The sequence below is a fragment of the Pelobates fuscus genome, chromosome 5 (genome assembly GCF_036172605.1).
Source record: "Pelobates fuscus isolate aPelFus1 chromosome 5, aPelFus1.pri, whole genome shotgun sequence".
Classification (NCBI taxonomy): domain Eukaryota; kingdom Metazoa; phylum Chordata; class Amphibia; order Anura; family Pelobatidae; genus Pelobates; species Pelobates fuscus.
The window spans coordinates 352,006,450-352,025,221 of record NC_086321.1 but is presented as its reverse complement, the minus strand read 5'-3'; the positions used below and the strand labels follow the sequence as shown (position 1 = coordinate 352,025,221).

The 18,772-nt window shown below is 44.4% G+C and overlaps 1 pseudogene; it reads left to right on the top strand.

The window, feature by feature from the left end:
- Window positions 1-14,136: 14,136 nt before the first annotated feature.
- On the top strand, window positions 14,137-15,319 carry LOC134612275 (4-hydroxyphenylpyruvate dioxygenase-like protein; annotated as a pseudogene).
- Window positions 15,320-18,772: the final 3,453 nt, after the last annotated feature.

Sequence of the window (18,772 nt, the reverse complement as noted above, 5' to 3'; positions counted from 1 at the left end):
ACGATATGCTATGCTTTGCATGCCTCACAGATAATGTTAATAGATTGCACTGCATTTGTATATCAAAACTATGCACTCTAAATGGTTGCTTTAAAAGACTACAGATCCCAGCAACCATCTGTGGCATGCCACTTCCGGTTTCCGTCTGTGATTACATTAAATGGACACTTGGAAAAACGACATCTCCCATCATACATCAGTACTCGCGGCACGTCACTTCCGTTTGACGACCGCGATCTAAACCGCATTATTAGTATGGACTACATCTCCCAGCACACACCAATGGTCGCGGCGCGTCATTTCCGGTCGACGCCCGCGACCAAACAGGAAACAGGAAGAACAGCACCACACCAGATTACCATTGATGAATTAACACCCCCTATATAAACCCGGCGGAATGCCAAGGACATCCTCTTTTGATAAATCCCAAACCCGGGCGAAACGCGTCAAGGACAGGATTTAAAGCTATATTATATGTTTTACATATACTTTTATATATTCTTTTTAATATATATTTTATATTATTTTTAATAATAAATTGAATGCTTTTTCCTCAAATCCTTTGGCTTCTGCAAATCTCCTGGTGCTGCTGATTTCCCACTAGATCCTCTGGTGGGGATTATACCACCACAAGCTGTCATCACCAGAGCAAGTCATTGCTCTGGATATTGTAAGTAGGATACCTACATTTTCCTGTTATACTTTTAGTTTATGAAACTGTACCATTGGTCTGTATATTTTGTTTTTTCCACATACCTATGACTGCTGATTCTGGACCTCCTGGTATCTTCGATCCTAAGACGGGGATTGTACTGTCCAGGCGATATACAGCAGAGCTCTTAGTAGCTCTCTAAAGTGTGAGTTTGCTCTCTACCCACAGTTTATTCTATATACACACTATCAAAATATTTTAAACATACTGCACTATTATTCTTTATTGTTATTTCCTTTTGAGGTTTTTACATGCTGTATAATTCAAGAACGATATGTATGTATGTATATGATGATTATTTGACCAATCGTTTGACGCGGTTTACCATTATTTTCTCTTTCACTTTCACTACATAGCAGGCATTGGGAAGTCCTGCAGGTTCCCTGCTGCCTTACACATCTATTGTTTTTTTAGTGAGCGCCTAAACCTTTCCTTTTTGTCTGTCAAGGACATGTTTGAGCGTAAGAAGCCAATGTCACAAAGTCACCCCCTTGCCCAGCGTCTGACAGCTGGCTTGTCTGAACTATTAGCCCGCCAGCTTTTACCATACAAGCTGGTGGAGTCTGAGGCGTTCCAAAAATTTATAGCTATTGGGACACCGCAGTGGAAAGTACCCGGCCGAAATTTCTTTGCACAAAAGGCAATCCCCAACTTGTACTTGACTGTGCAAAAGTAATGGCATGTCTGGCACACAGTGTTGGGGCAAGGGTCCATCTGACCACTGATACCTGGTCTGCAAAGCATATATCACCTACACTGCGCATTGGGTAAACCTGCTGACGGCTGCCAAGCATGGAATGCGTGGCTCAGCAGAGGAGTTTGTGACACCGCAACGACTTGCAGGCAGGCCTGCTGCCACCTCCTCTACTCCTCCTACTCCATCCTCTTCCATAACCTCCTCGGCTGAGTCCTCTTCGGCTGCTGCATCTTGCTCCACATCAACGGCACCCCCCCCAGCTCCCCAGGTACTATTCCACATCCCAGATACAGCAGTGTCACGCCATCTTGGAGTTGACTTGCCTGAAAGCAGAGAGTCACACCGGACCAGCACTCCTGTCTGCCCTGAACGCACAGGTGGAAAAGTGGCTGACTCCGCACCAACTGGAAATCGGCAAAGTGGTTTGTGACAACGGAATAAATTTGTTGGTGCCATTGAATTTGGGCAAGTTGACACATGTGCCGTGCATGGCACATGTGTGTAATCTGATCGTACAACGCTTTGTGCATAAGTACCCAGGCTTACAGGACGTCCTGAAGCAGGCCAGGATCGGCTTGGGGATGTCCGTAGGAGTACTCACAGATCACTGTTCAAGGTCTGTTTGTCTGGATAACCCGTCAGCATTGCCATTTTGCTTCCCAGGGCGATAGTGAATTGTAAAGTCAAAATGCTGTAACGCCAAACTCCAGCGCAACAGCCTGGCATTGTCTCCTGACACCCTGTTCAGCCACACCAACGGGTTGTGATCTGTAAGGTAAACAGTTGTCCATACAAGTAAGGTTGCAGCTTTTTTTTTTGGGTAAAAGTTTCCGGCTTAGATAAGCCCCAGGTTGCTCGCCGCCATCTGCTCCGACTTGGCTCAGTACTGCTCCCAATCCAAACATAGAAGCGTCTGTATGGACGAGAAAGCGTTTAGTTGGATCAGGAGCAGAAAGTACAGGTGATTTAATGAGCGCAGTCTTGAGCTGTTGGAAGGTCTGTTCGCACTCTGGGGCCCATACTACTATCTTGGGGAGGTTTTTAAGTGTTAGATATGTGAGAGCTTTAGCTAGGATGCTGTAATTACCTACGAATTTCCTGTAGTACCCTGCGGTACCCAGGATCGCGAGGACCTGGGTTTTAGTGCGGGGGTGTTGACCACTTGGTGACTGCCTCTATTTTAGCGGGTTCTGGTTTCTGTAGCAGGCTCCCGACTCTGTGCCCTAAGTATTGAACTTCTGCCATTCCTATATGGCACTTACTGGGCTTTAGGGTCAGTCCAGCCTCCCTAATCTGGTCTAGTCCGGCTCCTATGTGGGTCAGGTGTTCGGCCCAGCAGCAGCTAAAAATGGGTATATCATCCAAGTAGGCGCAGGCATACTCCCGAAACCCATCCAGTAGCCGATCTACCATCCTCTGAAAGTTAGCCGGGGCATTCTTCATCCCGAATGGCATGACCTTAAACTGATACAGGCCAAACAGGGTGACAAATTCTGACTTGGGGATGGCGTCCTCGGCTAATGGAATTTGCCAGTACCCCTTGCACAGATCTATTGTGGTGAGGTACTGGCCTCTGGCCATTTTGTCTAGGATCTCGTCTATCCGGGGCATAGGGTTGGCGTCTGAGGTTGTTTTATTGTTTAGCCTCCAGTAGTCCACATAGAAACGGGTCGTGCCGTCCCGTTTCGGTACTAGTACTACCGGGGAGGCCCTGGGGCTGTCAGAGTGTTCCATCACCCCGAACTGCAGCATTTCCTCAATTTCTTTCCGCATATTTTCTTTAACTGCTTCGGGTATGCGATAGGCGGTTTGGCGAAGGGGGATCTGGTCTAAGGTTTCAACTTTGAGTGGTTAACGGAGTGTACCAGGTAGGTTGGGAAACGTGGCCCCCTTGTCCTGGATTAGTCTTTGGACCTGGGTTCGCTCCTGGGGGTCTAACCATTCTCCTAACTGTACTTCTCCCAGGTCTCCGCTCTGGCCTTCTTGGTCTAGGAGATCTGGGAGTGGCAAATTATCATAATCTTCAGTGGCAGGTGCACAGATCGCAGTTACCTCTTCCATGCACTCGTGGTATGGCTTGAGCATGCGCTTGCCTCCCGTGCCTGTGACCAGACCGATCACAAAGGTGGTATCACAAACCTGCTCTACCACCTTGTATGGGCCCTGCCAGGAAGCCTGCAGCTTGTCCTTGTGGACAGGTCGCCAAATTAGCACCTTTTGCCCCACCTTAAAGCTGCGGTCCCTGGCTCCCTTATCGTACCATCTGCACTTCCTGTGTTGGGCCGCCTGGAGGTTGTCGCGTACGTTCTGCGTCAGCATCTCCAGGCGGTCACTAAACTCTAGCACATAGGGTACGATGGGGGTGCCGGTAACAGTCTGGTCTCCCTCCCAGTGTTCCCCAATTAAATATAGGGGGCCCCTCACTCCTCCCAAATAATAGTTTGAAAGGAGAGAACTCGGTATATTCCTGAGGTACTTCCCTATAGGCAAACATCAAGTGGGGTAGGAACCTTTCCAAGTCTGAGTGTCTATGAATGTACGAATCATCTGTTTAAGTGTTCCATTAAACCGTTCACAGAGCCCATTGGACTGGGGGTGATAAGCGGAGTTCAGTATTTGCTGAACCCCACATATCTTCCAGAGTTGTTGTGTGACTTCGGCGGTAAACTGGGTGCCCCTATCCAAAATAATTTCCTTGGGAAATCACACCCGGGAAAATATTCGCATCAGGGCATCCGCTACCGTCTCTGCGTGCACATTAGTCAAAGCTATTGCTTCTGGGTACCTGGTGGCATAGACCACCACAGTCAGTACATATTTCTTGCCGGAGGGGCTGGGCTTGGATAGGGGTCCTATAATATCTACCGCTACCTTACTGAACGGTTCCTCAAATATGGGAAGAGAACGGAGCCGGGCTTTGTATCAGTCTCCCCTCTTCCATACCCTCTGGCAGGTATCACAGGTCTGGCAGTATCGCCTGACGTCCTGTGAGATACCTAGCCAGAAGAAGTTCTGGGTCAGCCTGTGCTTAGTACGGCTGATCCTTAAGTGCCCAGACAGGGGAATGTCGTGGGCGATGCGCAATAACTCCAGTCTATATTTTCTCGGCACTATCAATTGCTTTATGGGTAAGGGAATGGATCCGGACACTATTTTTTCTACAGCAGCCCCTTGTCCCAGGTGTACCTTTCCCCTTCTAATCCTGCCTGGTCTTTATTAATACGATCTTTGTAGATCTGCCAGGAGGGATCTAGGGCCACTTCAGAATCGAATTCTAGGAGGGGGGGGATGTCAAGGGTGTGACATTGGGCATGGGGGGTACATTGCTTACCTGAGCCTCAGAGTGGTTAGGCGGAGCTATGGTGCGGGCCTGCTGCCAGGTCACAACCGGATACGCCTCTTGTACTGCGGTTTGAGGAACAAAAGCTGAAGTCAGCTCCCCCAGGTCGTTGCCCAAAATAACGTCAGCAGGTAGGTCCTGCCTGCCCCACCTCCATGTTTCCGTTGCCCGCTCCACAATTCAAATGTACCTTGGCAGTGGGTACTTTATAAATGGCTCCACCTGCCACCAGTTCAGCAACACAGTCTCCAGTTAGGAGGACCGAAGCATCTTTTTCTCTCACGGTTCCTAAAATCGCTGCCACATACATGTCCACTGATAGGGGACGCAACAGGGATTAAACTGATAAGAATAGTACTACTTAACATACTAAACGCAGAGAGGCAACGCAGAGAGAGGAGTCTGAAGAAGAGGAGTCAGAGGAGGAAGGTGGCGTTCAGGTGATACCGGAGAAACTGACGGAAGCGAAGCACAGAGAGATGGACACAGGTTTCTTCAGGAAGGAAGAGATTCTTTATTGGATCACCGATCGGGACTCAGAGGGACGTCACCAAAATACAGCAAGTTCTGAGCCCCGGACAATAGTGCAGGCTCCTTATATAGGCACATAACTCCTCCCATATTAAGCTCCACCCGCACATTCTCTTGACCAATCAATACAAATAAGAATTAACTTCCTGCTTGACCGCATGGCCTGTCCAGCACAATGGAGGAGGGGAATACTACATCCTGTATTCTTGCACATGCTCCGTACACTACTGATCGTATCTTGCCTCGTGCAACCAACTGATCGATACGTCAGCATATGCACGTACACATGCCACGTGGTAATCTCGGCCTACTAAATTTATTTTTACCGAGATTCCACCACATTCCCCCCTTTGATGCCTCTTGATATTTCACAATTACTTGAGGCATCACTTAACCTTAGTTTGCATACACCGCAAGTTACCTTGAACCAGACCAGACTTAACTTATGATGTGAATCTTCAACACTCATCTTCCTGCATTGGTTCTCCCTGATCTAGAGCCTCATATTTATAAATTGCCATTATCTGTGCAGCAGCCTTCCTCTCTGCTATATTTTCTATCAGGCTTTGCACAGACCTAACTACTAAGGGTATAAGACACGGCAGGAGTAGACACAACATTAAAATCAGTAGGACTCCACCTACCACTGCCTTAAGCCCTCCAAACCACTCATACCAGCTACCAAACCAACTACTTGGATTATACCCTTTCCATACCTGAGTAGGCACATGCGCTAGTTTAACCATATGGCTAGTAAGCTCAGCTATTGCTTGCCCTTCGTCATCTATTTGAAGACCGCAATTGCTCAGGTTAAACTTCCCACATACACCTCCCTCTACTGCCAAACGGTAATCTAAGGCTAATCTATTTTGGTAGACTGCTGTCCTCATCCTGGTATTATGCTTCGCTAGCAGATTGAGCGCTTGTGATGTCTCGTTAGTAATAATCTCAACCACCGCCTGTAATCTTATAATACGGTTGAGCATATAAATAGGGGTTCTATAACCAAAGGTACCATCTTCTAACTGATACCATTTGTTCTCCAAATACTTTCCAGGTTCAGTCTTTAACCAATCCTATTCTTGAGCTGTATAAACTGGAGTCCATTGAGACAGTGGAGTTGGTATAAGGGCAGCTATATGCCCCACATATTCCTGTCTTCCCGATTCAGCGGCACGCTTAGCTGTACTGTCTGCCATCCGATTTCCTTTAGTTACATCACCATCTCCTCTCAGATGCGCTCGACAATGTATGATACCGACTTCTTTCGGCTCCCACACTGCTTCCAATAGTTGTAGGATTTCAGCTGCGTACTTGATTTCTTTGCCTTCTGAATTCAATAGTCCTCTTTCTTTATACAAAGCTCCGTGGGCATGAGTGGTTAAAAACGCATACTTAGAGTCCGTATAGATATTCACTCTTAAACCTTCAGCCAATTGTAACGCTCGTGTTAGTGCTATTAATTCTGCCTTTTGTGCTGATGTTCCTTTTGCCAGTGGCCGAGCTTCTATCACCTTGTCTATTGTTGTTACTGCATATCCTGCATAGCGGATCCCTTCTTTCACATAACTACTGCCGTCGGTATAATATTGAACATCGGGGTTCTGGATGGGAAAATCACAAAGATCTGGTCTACTTGAAAATACTTCATCCATTACTTCCAAACAATCATGTTGACTTTCAGTAGGTTGTGGCAAAAGGGTAGCTGGATTTAAGGTGTTTACAGTCTCTAAATGCACTCTTGGGTTTTCACACAACATTGCTTGATAGTTGTACTGCATGTGGGACTCGTACATAAAGTTCTTGACCCAGAGTGAGTTTATCGGCTTCAGCTACTAGCAGGGCGGCTGCAGCTACAGCTCTTAGACAAGGTGGAAGTCCGCTGGCCACTGCATCCAATTGCTTAGACATGTAGGCAACAGGTCTTTGCCATGATCCCAAGTACTGTGTCAATACTCCCACAGCCATTCTTCTTTGCTCATGTACATACAGGTAGAATGGTCGTGTGTGATCAGGTAGACCTAATGCCGGGGCACTCATCAAAGCCTTCTTCACATCTTCAAATGCCGTTTGCTGTTCTTGAGTCCATAAGAAGGGGTCGTGCTCTGTACCTTTGATAGCTGCATACAGAGGTTTTGCCAGTATCGCGTAGCTGGGAATCCATATCCTACAGAAGCCTGCTGCCCCCAAGAATTCTCGCACTTGTCTTCTATTCTTGGGTATTGGTATTTGGCACACAGCTTCTTTTCTCTCTGGCCCCATAATTCTTTGACCTTCAGAGATATGGAATCCCAGATATTTGACAGTTGGCAAACACAACTGAGCCTTCTTTCTAGACACCTTGTATCCTGCCTTCCAGAGAATGTGTAGTAGATCGTGCATTGCTTGCTGACATATTTCCTTTGTAACTGCTGCTATCAACAAGTCATCTACATACTGTAACAATACACACTCTCCTGGGATGGACTCGAAATCCAGTAGATCTTGGCTTAGAGCTGAACCAAATAGGGTAGGTGAATTTTTAAACCCTTGGGGCAGTCTTGTCCAGGTCATTTGGCGTTTTGAGCCCGTTACAGCGTTCTCCCATTGGAAAGCGAAAATACATTGACTTTCTGCGGCAATTCGGAGGCAAAAGAAGGCATCTTTGAGGTCTAAGACTGTAAAGTAAGTAGCCCCGCCCGGAATTAAAGCAAGCAGGTTATATGGATTGGGTACAACTGGATGTATACTAACAACCGCATCATTGACTGCTCTCAAGTCCTGCACAGGTCGATACTCATCTGTACCGGGCTTTTGAACAGGCAGCAATGGGGTGTTCCAGGGGGAAGAACAGAATTTTAGGATACCATACCGTATGAACTTATCCAGATAAGATTGTATGTTCTTCTTAGCCTTCTGCGGGATGTGATATTGTCTTAGGCTCACTGGATAAACCCCAAGTTTTAGTTCAATTTTAATAGGTGGAATATTGCGGGCCAGTCCTGGTGGGTTGTTCTCTGCCCAAACTCCTGGTATGTTGAATAAGGACTCATCACTCCTAGGGTTTTGGCTAGTCAACGCTGTATAAAGTCGCCACTCTTCTTCCTTTGGTACGGATAATGTCATAATACCTGAAGGTCCATTAAACTTTAAGGATGTTGTTCCATTTGGTAGGAACGTAATCTGCGCTTGTAATTTAGATAGCATATCACGTCCCAGCAATTGGACTGGACATTCAGGCATATAAAGGAATTGATGTTTTACTACGTGGCCTCCCAATGTACAGAGTCGACTTTTAAGAACCGGTTTTTCAGCACTTCTTCCAGTTGCTCCTATTACAGTAATAGTCCTTCCAGATGGAGGAGCAACTAGATTAGTCACCACTGACTGTTCAGCACCAGTGTCGATCATGAACGCACTCCTTTTTCCCCCTATTGATACATCGACCAAGGGGGATGGAGCCCGGTCGGTATCAATAGTCCTCCATGACCGTGTCAGCCAATCCTACAAAGTCCCTGCCTTCTCTATCGCGGGACCTTTGCGCTGCTGGGAAATACCTATCTTCCCTAACACTTCCTCTGTTCCCATTGCTCCCTCTATTACCATTACTCCCTCCGGGGCCTCCCCTACCTCTCGCTCTGCCTCTAAAGTTTCCATAACCTGCCCTGGGTTGGTCTCTCTCGTACTGCTCTCTTTGTGGACACTCGTTCCTCCAATGCCCTTCTTCCTTGCAATACGCTCACTGATTCCTACTCAAAGGCTCCCTATTCCATCTACTATCGCCTCTATCTGGGCCCCGTCTATCTACGCCTGCGATTGCAACCGCTAGCATATCTGCCTTTCTACGCATCTTGCGCTCTTCCTCTTTCTTACTTTCTGTTTCCCTGTTCATGTATACTTTATTCGCTACCTCCATTAGTTGGGTGATGGACATACCTGCAAACCCTTCTAACTTCTGTAGCTTGCGATTAATATCTCCGTAAGCTTGGCTGACAAAGGCGGAGTTCACCATTCGGGAATTATCTGCGTCTTCCGGATTAAAGGGGGTATACAAGCGGTATGCCTCCAATAATCGGTCATAAAAGACACTGGGCGCTTCATCACTTTTCTGAATCACCTCTACTGTCTTTGACATATTAATGGCTTTCTTTCCTCCGGCTTTCATGCCAGCAATTATAGCGTCTCTATAGGCTTTAAGTTGGACCATATCTGCGCCATTAACATTCCAGTTGGGATCGGTGTTAGGATAATGTGTTGCGGCCCATGCTGATGGATTGGCTTGATTCAAAGCACGGGCTTTATCCTCTAGCGCTTTAATGGCCGCTTGGTTAATCCTTGTCCTTTCCTCATTGTTAAACAAAGTCATTAATAACTGCTGGCAATCAGCCCATGTCGGGTTATGTGTCTGAACTATCGAGGTGAACAGATCAGTCATAGCTTGTGGTTTCTCAGTATACGAGGAATTGTGGGTCTTCCAATTCAAGAGATCGGTTGTCGTGAACGGGACATATACGAAGACTGGGTCAGCATGTGCCATTTGACCTGCGGCATCGATATAGGCTGACCCGGGATTCAGACGAAGAGGCATCTGATAATGTTTTAATTGTTGGGTACCGGTCAGTTGTCGGGTTAGTATAGGGCTACGTGGAGGGGCGTCAGTTAGAGGTTCCGGTCGGGGGGTAATAAAACATGAGGATGTGGGAGCTTGGTTTTGGGAAAAATTCGTAAATAAAACACTTCGAGCCGAGCTAGAAGAAGCTTGACCGGAAGTCTGAAGTGGCGCCAAATCAGGATATTCAGATCTAATGGGGGTTGGCTCTGGCTCCGGAAGGGGAGATTTAGTACGAGAGGGGGTGGATTCTGTACTGGAGGAAGAAGCGGAAGTGGATGAGGGCAATGAGGGAAGGGGTGCAGGACTTCCTGCATTCGCGTCACTTCCTCTTAAAGGAAAGTAAGGGGGCGGCAAAGGGATCTCGGACTCAGGGGGCGTGTCCAAAATGGGCCTAACACCAGTCCTAGTGGACAAACAAGTCCTAGCCACCATGAGGCGACATTGCTCCTCGTGGCATGTCTGAATCCATTTTGGAGAGTCATTTACGGCCTGTCTCCAACAATCAATATAAGGAAACTGCCCGTAAAGTTCAGGCCTACCCGATACAGCCACGTGTAAGCGCTGTACCAGAGTTGGATCCAAACTGCCACGTGGCGGCCATGCCGCAACCAAAGTGGGCCACTCCCTAGTACACAAAGTGACCAAACGTACAGGAGACATTTTAACCCCAAAATCACATGTTTTGAATCACTTTTTAAAATTCTTCACCATACAACCTAAGGGATCCGGAATCATTGACTCCGACGCGCCCATACTTATCAATGGAACGTCGCTGACAACGAATACTATGCACGCGTACTATTCAACAGTCACACCCGTTTCCTCTGGCAACAGCACCACGTGGTATAGTTACCAAGTGAAACGTACACAATAACACAATAAACACTCAGGGAATTCCCGTACACACACAGCTGTTACACCAGTCACTAGATAATCAATATTATGCCCTTTGGCGAAACTATACAGTCACCCACGCTATAATTCTCTATATACGAATTACCCGTCTATAACACACCCCAGTAACATCGTCTTTTACAAATAGTACGGTTAGCATAGGTCAAAGCACAATTTAAGGTCACAATACAATTATTAGTGGTTATGGTGTTAAACATGCAATAGACGACAATGATTAGTACTTATATACAGTGTCAGTAAATATACAGGGTTATGGTACCGTGCACTGATACAGCAACACACTATTAACACTCTCGCTAGACGGCTGAGCTCGCGCTATCTAACAAGATATACACTTTACTAAACAATCTTTAACACATTTACAATTCCCAACTAAACTATTGGCCAGTACCTTGAATGGACTACCTAAAACTATGTACACCCGTTTTGGTTAGCCACACTGCCCAAGCACCACATATAGCGAGCTAGAGGACCGAATTTACACAGGCGCCTCTTAGTCGATTACTATCAAAAATCTAGTGGGTTCCAAATTTACACGCCTTCCTACTTAGCCAAGATAGGTTGAGAGCTAGCGAACCGAATTTACACAGGCGCCGCTTAGTCTCCCGGTCCCTCCGACCTAGCGAACGTAATATACACCCTAGAACGCTAGTCTAGACAAGACCTCGGTGTCCGGCTAGGGCTATTTACACAGGACCCCGCCTGACTCCAAACCAAATCAAACGGTCTTACTAAAGAGCGTTCGATTGAGCGGTGCGCCTTCGCTCCTTCCCTCCAATTACAGGGCGTCCTGAAGCAGGCCAGGAAGGTGTGTGGCCATTTCAGGCGCTTACACGGCCATGGCGCACTTTGCAGATATCCAGCGGCGAAAATACATGCCAGTGAGGTGCTTGATTTGCGACAGCCCGACACGTTGGAATTCAACACTCCTAATGTTCGACCGCCTGCTCCAACAAGAAAAAGCCATTAATGAATATTTGTATAACCGGGGTGCTAGGACAGCCTCTAGGGAGCTGGGAAATTTTTTTGCCACGTTACTGGACGCTCATGCGCAATGCCTGTAGGCTCATGCGTCCTTTTGAGGAGGTGACAAACCTAGTCAGTCGCACCGAAGGCACCATCATACCATTTGTTTTCTTCCTGGAGCGTGCCCTGCGAAGAGTGCTGGATCAGGCCGTAGATGAGCGTGAAGAGGAAGAGTTGTGGTCACCATCACCACCAGAAACAGCCTTATCAGCATCGCTTGCTGGACCTGCGGCAACGCTGGAAGAGTATTGTGAGGAAGAGGAGTCAGAGGAGGAATGTGGCTTTGAGGAGGAGGAAGACCAACCACAACAGGCATCCCAGGGTGCTCGTTGTCACCTATTTAAAAAGTTTATTGACAGTCAAGTGAATATTATAGAGCGTATTTGTTTAATTTTAACAAATAACTTTCTAGTTTGACAGCTCCTTTTTACAACTTGGTACTGCGATGGGGATCAGATTCACTCCCAGTTACGCCAATTTGTTTGTCCCATAGGGAGGAATCTTTCCTACCAGGGCGTGACGATGGGGATGCGGGTCTGGTCCTCTATCGCAGATACATAGACGATACCTTTTTTTTTACATGGAAGGGTACCAGGATCTCTCTAGACAAAATTCTAGATGGCCTTAACAGCAAGCATAGGAATATTTTAAACTAGCCATATTAGTCAAACAAAAGTGCAATTTTTTGATTTAGAAATTTATATTCAGAACCAAATCCACACGAGGACATTCTTTAAACCAGTGGATGTCAATGGTTATATTGCCACTACAAGCTGCCATTACGACCCATGGCTATGTAATGTACCGAAAAGCCAGTTAAATTGCAGTGATACAATAAACAAGCCCAACGTCTTAAAACATTTTTCGTAGAGAAAAAGAGATAATCTCTGCTACAATATAAGAATAAAGAGACCACTAATAAAAACAGAAGAACCGCTTTTAATTTTCGATTTTTATGGCGATGCCAACCGAATAAGATCCATCATTAATAAATACTGGTATATTTTAAAAAACAAAAAAAACGGAAGACCTAATAATTAGAGACCAAGACTTGTATACAGGGGTACCAAAAAAAAAAAATCAGACCTTTTTGGTTAAAAAAAAATTATTAAAGTAAATAAGTCTGTTTTTAAATCAAAAGTGTTTTTTTTCCCTGCAAGATGTGCACAGCTTGTCAAAAAAACAATTTAAAAAAAAAAGACATGCAGACTAAATTTATTTCTAAATCTACTAGCAAAGAGTATAAAAGTAACTATTCTGATGTACCATTTTACCAATGTGATACCTCCTCTGGTGCCCCTGTGGACTACAATACGTGGGGGATGACCACTAGATCATTTAAAATAGGTATACGGGAGCATATGGGCAACATACAGAGGGGGTATACTAAACAGCGTTTCTGCACAATATCACAACAGGAATCCTTCACATATCAGTTTTACTACCAGTCAAAAAAAAAAAAAAAGACTGGAGGGGCGAGGACAATTTTAAAGAATTAAGTAAAAGAGAGTAAGGTGGCTATTTGAGTTAGACTGTCCCAAATGGTCTCAATTTAGACTTTGAATTGACCCTTTGTAAATATTATATTTTTATATGTACATGTAATATTTGTTCAAGAATCTAGTTTATTATACACTTTATACATACACACACACAAACCTTTATACTAAGCCCCCTATGCCCATCCAGTCTTCACTATATACTTTTTATATGTATGCGTTTGTACATTCATATGTATAGGTCTAAGTTTCCACATATGTGATTTTACTGTAGAGATTTGTCTCACCATACATTTGATCCCAAGAGGTTTTTATCTATGGCACAAACAATGAAGATTTGAATTTACAACTACCTCTATATGTTTAAATTAGGGCTGAATGTCTATATTTGTGTTTTTTGTTTTACTTTCGTTTGATGTATATACATTATGTGTTTATAATCAGTAATGAGCTATAGTTGCCCCAAAGCAATATGGAGGACTTTGCCTCGAATGGGGAAAGGCTATTATGAAGGATGATGAATTCGCGCCATAATGTCAGAAATGACTGACGCCGGAACAGCCGAAACTTCCGCCCAATGTGACCGGCAGTCTTTCAAGCAGCGGATTTAAATAGCAGCAGTTTGAACATTTTATGCACTGAAGACTCCTATCGAGTTGAAACGGGTTTGCATTTTAGTCTGTGTCACCTTCCAGAGATTAATTACCAAATTACAACAAGTCGGAAAGGATGCAGCATTTGCAAAATAAATTAAAAAGTATGCTTTACGATTCAGCCAGCAGACACACGTGGGGCCAGTCCAGTCCAGTCCAGAAACCCTTTACAATGACGTCTCGTCTGATCCGGTTAAGCCACATCATCCTCCAGGTATCCAATGCTCAGAAGAGTTGTCCAGGAGTTGATGACCAAGTATCAATTTCAGCCATTTGCTGCTCGAGGGCTAGATGGTAGAAGTCCAAGCCAAGTGGCCCTGAGAAATGGAGGAATGGTGTTCATGGTTAATGAAAACAACCAGAAGACTACCAAAGGATCGTCCATGCTGTATGATGCGGCTGTTCCATTGCCATCTCCAGATACCGCTTGCAATGTCAGCTTTGATGTGGAGGACGTACCAGGCTTTTGCCAGCAGCTACTTAACGAAAGATGCCAGCTGCTAGTTACTCCTACAGAAGTCCATGATGACTATGGCTCGGTTACATTTTGTGTAGTGAAATCTGTGGTTGGAAATGTGCGTCATACATTAATTGACCGCACAAGTTACGGAGACAACTTTCTTCCGGAGTTCCAGAACCTGAGAAGCGACAGTAATCCTGTTGTTCCTGGTGACTTGACCTGCATTGACCATGTCACTTATGCCTGTCCACGTGGGAGCTCACCACACATAATAAAGTGGTATGAACGATGTTTTGGTTTCAAACATTTCCCTCTGAGCAAAGAAGAGGATTGCGATAGAGGTTTTGAAATTAGTGGGCCCAACATCGGTCTTCGTTTGACTGCAATGGATTCCCCAGAGCTTGGAAAATGTAGTAAGTTGGTGTTGGCAGAATCTTTGCCACAGGAAGGAACCAACCAGTTAGATCTGTTCCTAAATCATCACAAAGAAGGAGGTATTCAGCATGTTGGCCTATTTGCCACAGATATCTTCAAGACTGCTCGGTCCATGGCTAATCAGGGAGTATGTTTTACTAGCCAACCTCCAACATATTACTCTGACCCCTCAAAGCAGGAGGAAATCCGGGGTGTAGGGCTACAAGCAGAAATCCTCTCACAGTTTGGGATTCTTTTGGATGCAAAGTCCCAAAACAGCGACATGCCAAACGGATACCTTTTGCAGGTGTTTGCCGAGCCCCTTTGGAGCAAGGACTCATTCTATTTGGAACTCATTGAGCGTAGGGGAGCAGACGGCTTTGGGGAGGGAAATGTCCGTGCTTTATGGAGAGCCCTAAACGACTTTCTTGAAGGATCCACCCAGAAAGACGATGAGAAAATTAGATCAACTGTTGCTTAGTCTACTTTATTCTGCAAAATTATTTATCTACATACACAGTACACTTTCTACATCCTTCTTCTCCCAAAAATGGACATTTTTTATTATAGCAGAAAAAATGGGGGTGATTTATAAAAATGACATTTCGTGATTGCTTCAGATTACCATTACTTCCAAAGACTTTGAACTTACTCTAGCTGCCAGGAGAATGTTGAAGGCAAACCGGCTTAAACTAGAGATCCTGCTTTATATTGGATGTGAAAATCAATGACAAATCGACTTATGGACCAACTGACCTCTTCGGTTATAAGTACATTGCCCGCATGTTCTACAATTTGATCTATGAGAGATGCACTCAACAACACTCCTTAATTAATGTCTTGTTGCTCTTCCCTCACCACATGTTCTTATTTTTTAAAAAAAAAAACTCAAACCTCTCCTTATTTGTTATAAAAAAAAGTATGCTTTACACAGCGTATAAGGGTGATGTCACAGCACAACGGGAATCTAACGGGGAAGAGGTGAAAGTAATCCTCCTCCTCCTCCCACGACGGCAAGGACAGGACGCTTTACAGACGTGTTGTTGATGGAGGACATGCAGAGCTTTTTAAGTCCTATGCATCGCCACAGCCCTTCGGGATCCACCCTCAGAGAACGACTCGACCGACAGGTAGCAGACTACCTCGCCTTAACTGCAGATAGACACTGAGGAGCAATGAACCCCTTGACTACTGGGTGTGCAGGCTTGACCTGCGGCCTGTGCTATCCCAATTTGCGATAGAACTTCTGGCCTGCCCCGCTTCAAGTGTCCTGTCAGAAAGGACCTTCAGTGCAGCAGGAGGTATTGTCACTGAGAAGAGAAGTCGCCTAGGTCAAAAAAGTCTAGATTACCTCACCTTTATTAAGATGAATGAGGGATGGATCCCGAAGGGACTGACAGTGGTTTTGTTGTCAGCACATTCAACTAAGTAAAGAACAAAGTAATTTCAGAAGAATATTTAATTCATTCAGATCTAGGATGTGTCCTTTTGGTGTTCCATTTCTTTGTGCAGTGTATATTTAACTACAACCCTATGACACCACAATGCTCATTTGCTCTATATAGGGTTGCCAAAAAGTAGGTATACAGTTAAATCAATGAATATGCTGCAGAATCCATTTTTATACCTGCCCTCCACTATTTTCTTTCCAAATGCCACATATATTTAAATGCCTGCAATTAAAATGACTCCTGTTGTGACATTCATTGATGCCACTGTATGTCGGTCTACTTTTGGTCTACCTGGTATATATTTATACTTGGGCACTTCAGAAATTTTCGTTTCGTACGAATGTATTCGCACGAAAAATAAAGTAGTTTAGTCAGAACCGAAATTCGTCAATTATTCCATTAGTTTTCGTACGATATTAGTTAGTATTTTCGTTTCGGGTAAACTCGTTTGTTCATTCGGCTTGTTCCTTTAATTGAACCAAATGAATTCATAAAACTATGTTCCCTAATCCCTAAATACCGAATAGCTTCAACCGAACTCAGTAAAACCCATTCGTTTCAAATTTTGTACATTTCTCTAACATGGCATTGAATGCTGTATTTCGTTTAATTTACGCCTAAAACTCCCGAACCGTCAAATGCACGAACGCTGCCAATCGCATGAAAATGTATTGGCACTATTAGTAAACTACCAAACACCACTTACTATAGTCATTCGCATGTCGAATGACATTGCAAATGCAATGCATTGCTTTTGCTTAGTTTTTTGGGGCTCATGAGTCATCATGCTTCCCTGACAGGTGGTACTGGCAACACAGTATCATTTTAGCAGGGAGTGGGAAAGTAGGAGCCAATTAAATAGGCTTTTACATACTGCCAGACAAAACTGTAAAAAATAAAAGTATCAACTCAAGGCAGTCCTTCAATGCAAAATCTATCCAGATTTTCAATAGGCCAGCCATTCAGCCATTTTGGAGCTCAGCCAGACCACCACCCTGTCAGCCATTTTAGGCACTTTCATAGGGACCTTGCCAGAAGTGGTCATGTCCTCCTCCAGCTCCTCAAGTGATCCACCCATGGATATAGTGGAGGGGGGCATTGGTCACTCTGGCCAGGATGAAGGAGAAGCAAGAAAAGGCAAAGAAAGCCTAGAATCTTAAAATCAGTATGTCCTGGGAGGAAGAATAAGTACGCAGATAGCTTTGGTGCAGAGGAGAATACAGTACTGGTAAACAAGCTTTGCCAGTACTACCAATGTATGTTTGGGGGAGCAGCCAAAAAGACAACACGTGCAACGAAAAACAAAATGTGGAGGAAGATTGCGGCAGCGGTGAACACTGTTGGAGGGAACAACCGCACTGAATACGTGGTGAAGAAACGGTAAGTGCACTTCTATTCCTAAAAAATAAATTCTTTGTGCCATGTTTTTTAAAAAACTTTTTTTTTCCCCATGTGCTTTTGCCTTTACAATATATTGACTGGCATAAACTCTTTAATGAAAAGAACACTGAGGATAAATGGATCATCTTCCAACAAATATTAGAAAGGTACATTTCTCAGTATGTACCATTGGGAAATAAATATAAAAGAAACAAATTAAAACCAATGTGGCTTAGTAGAAAAAGTAAAACAAGAGATTAAAAATAAGAAAAGGCCCCCCCTTTTCCTTTTTTTGCTTAGTGTTAAACCCTTCATGAAGTTATGAAGTTGTAAAACCTAAAAGTGACAATACATTATGTTGCAGGGATCGCACGAACCGCCACGGTAATACAATGTTAACGAAGGCTTTTGCGTAAACTGCAACAGCCTAAATACGAAGTATTGTAATGCATAAGTAAATGCTGGCTTCTGCGTAAGCCCTCATAGTGTTACAAAAATTTGGTACCATTTGTCGTCACGACAATTGTAATAGACAAACTATGCAACAATGTGCAATGTCAATCAGCAGTGGCCAAGGCCAGTAGGGTATTCATTCTCGGGAGGAGAATGTCATTTTGCCTCTTTATAAAATCACTGGTAAGACCACATATTGAATATGCTGTGCAATTTTGGGCACCTGTTCTAAAGAAGGATATTATGGCACTAGAAAAAGTGCAGAGGCGGGCTACAAAATTAATAAAAGGAATGGAACATATCAGCTATGAAGAAAGGTTAACAAATTTAAACATATTTAGTTTAGAAAAACGTCGCCTGAAAGGGGATATGATAACATTATACAAATATATATTTGGGGCCAATACAATCCATTGTGTGGAAATCTATTCACAAACCGGACTTTACATAGGACAAGAGGTCATGCGTTTAGACTGGAAGAAAGAAGATTTCGTCTAAGGCAAAGGAAAGGTTTTTTTACTGTAAGAACAATCAGGATGTGGAATTCTCTGCCTGAAGAAGTGGTTTTATCAGAGCCCATACAGATGTTCAAACAGCTACCAGATGCATACTTGCAAAAACAGAATATTCAAGGATATAATCTTTCAATG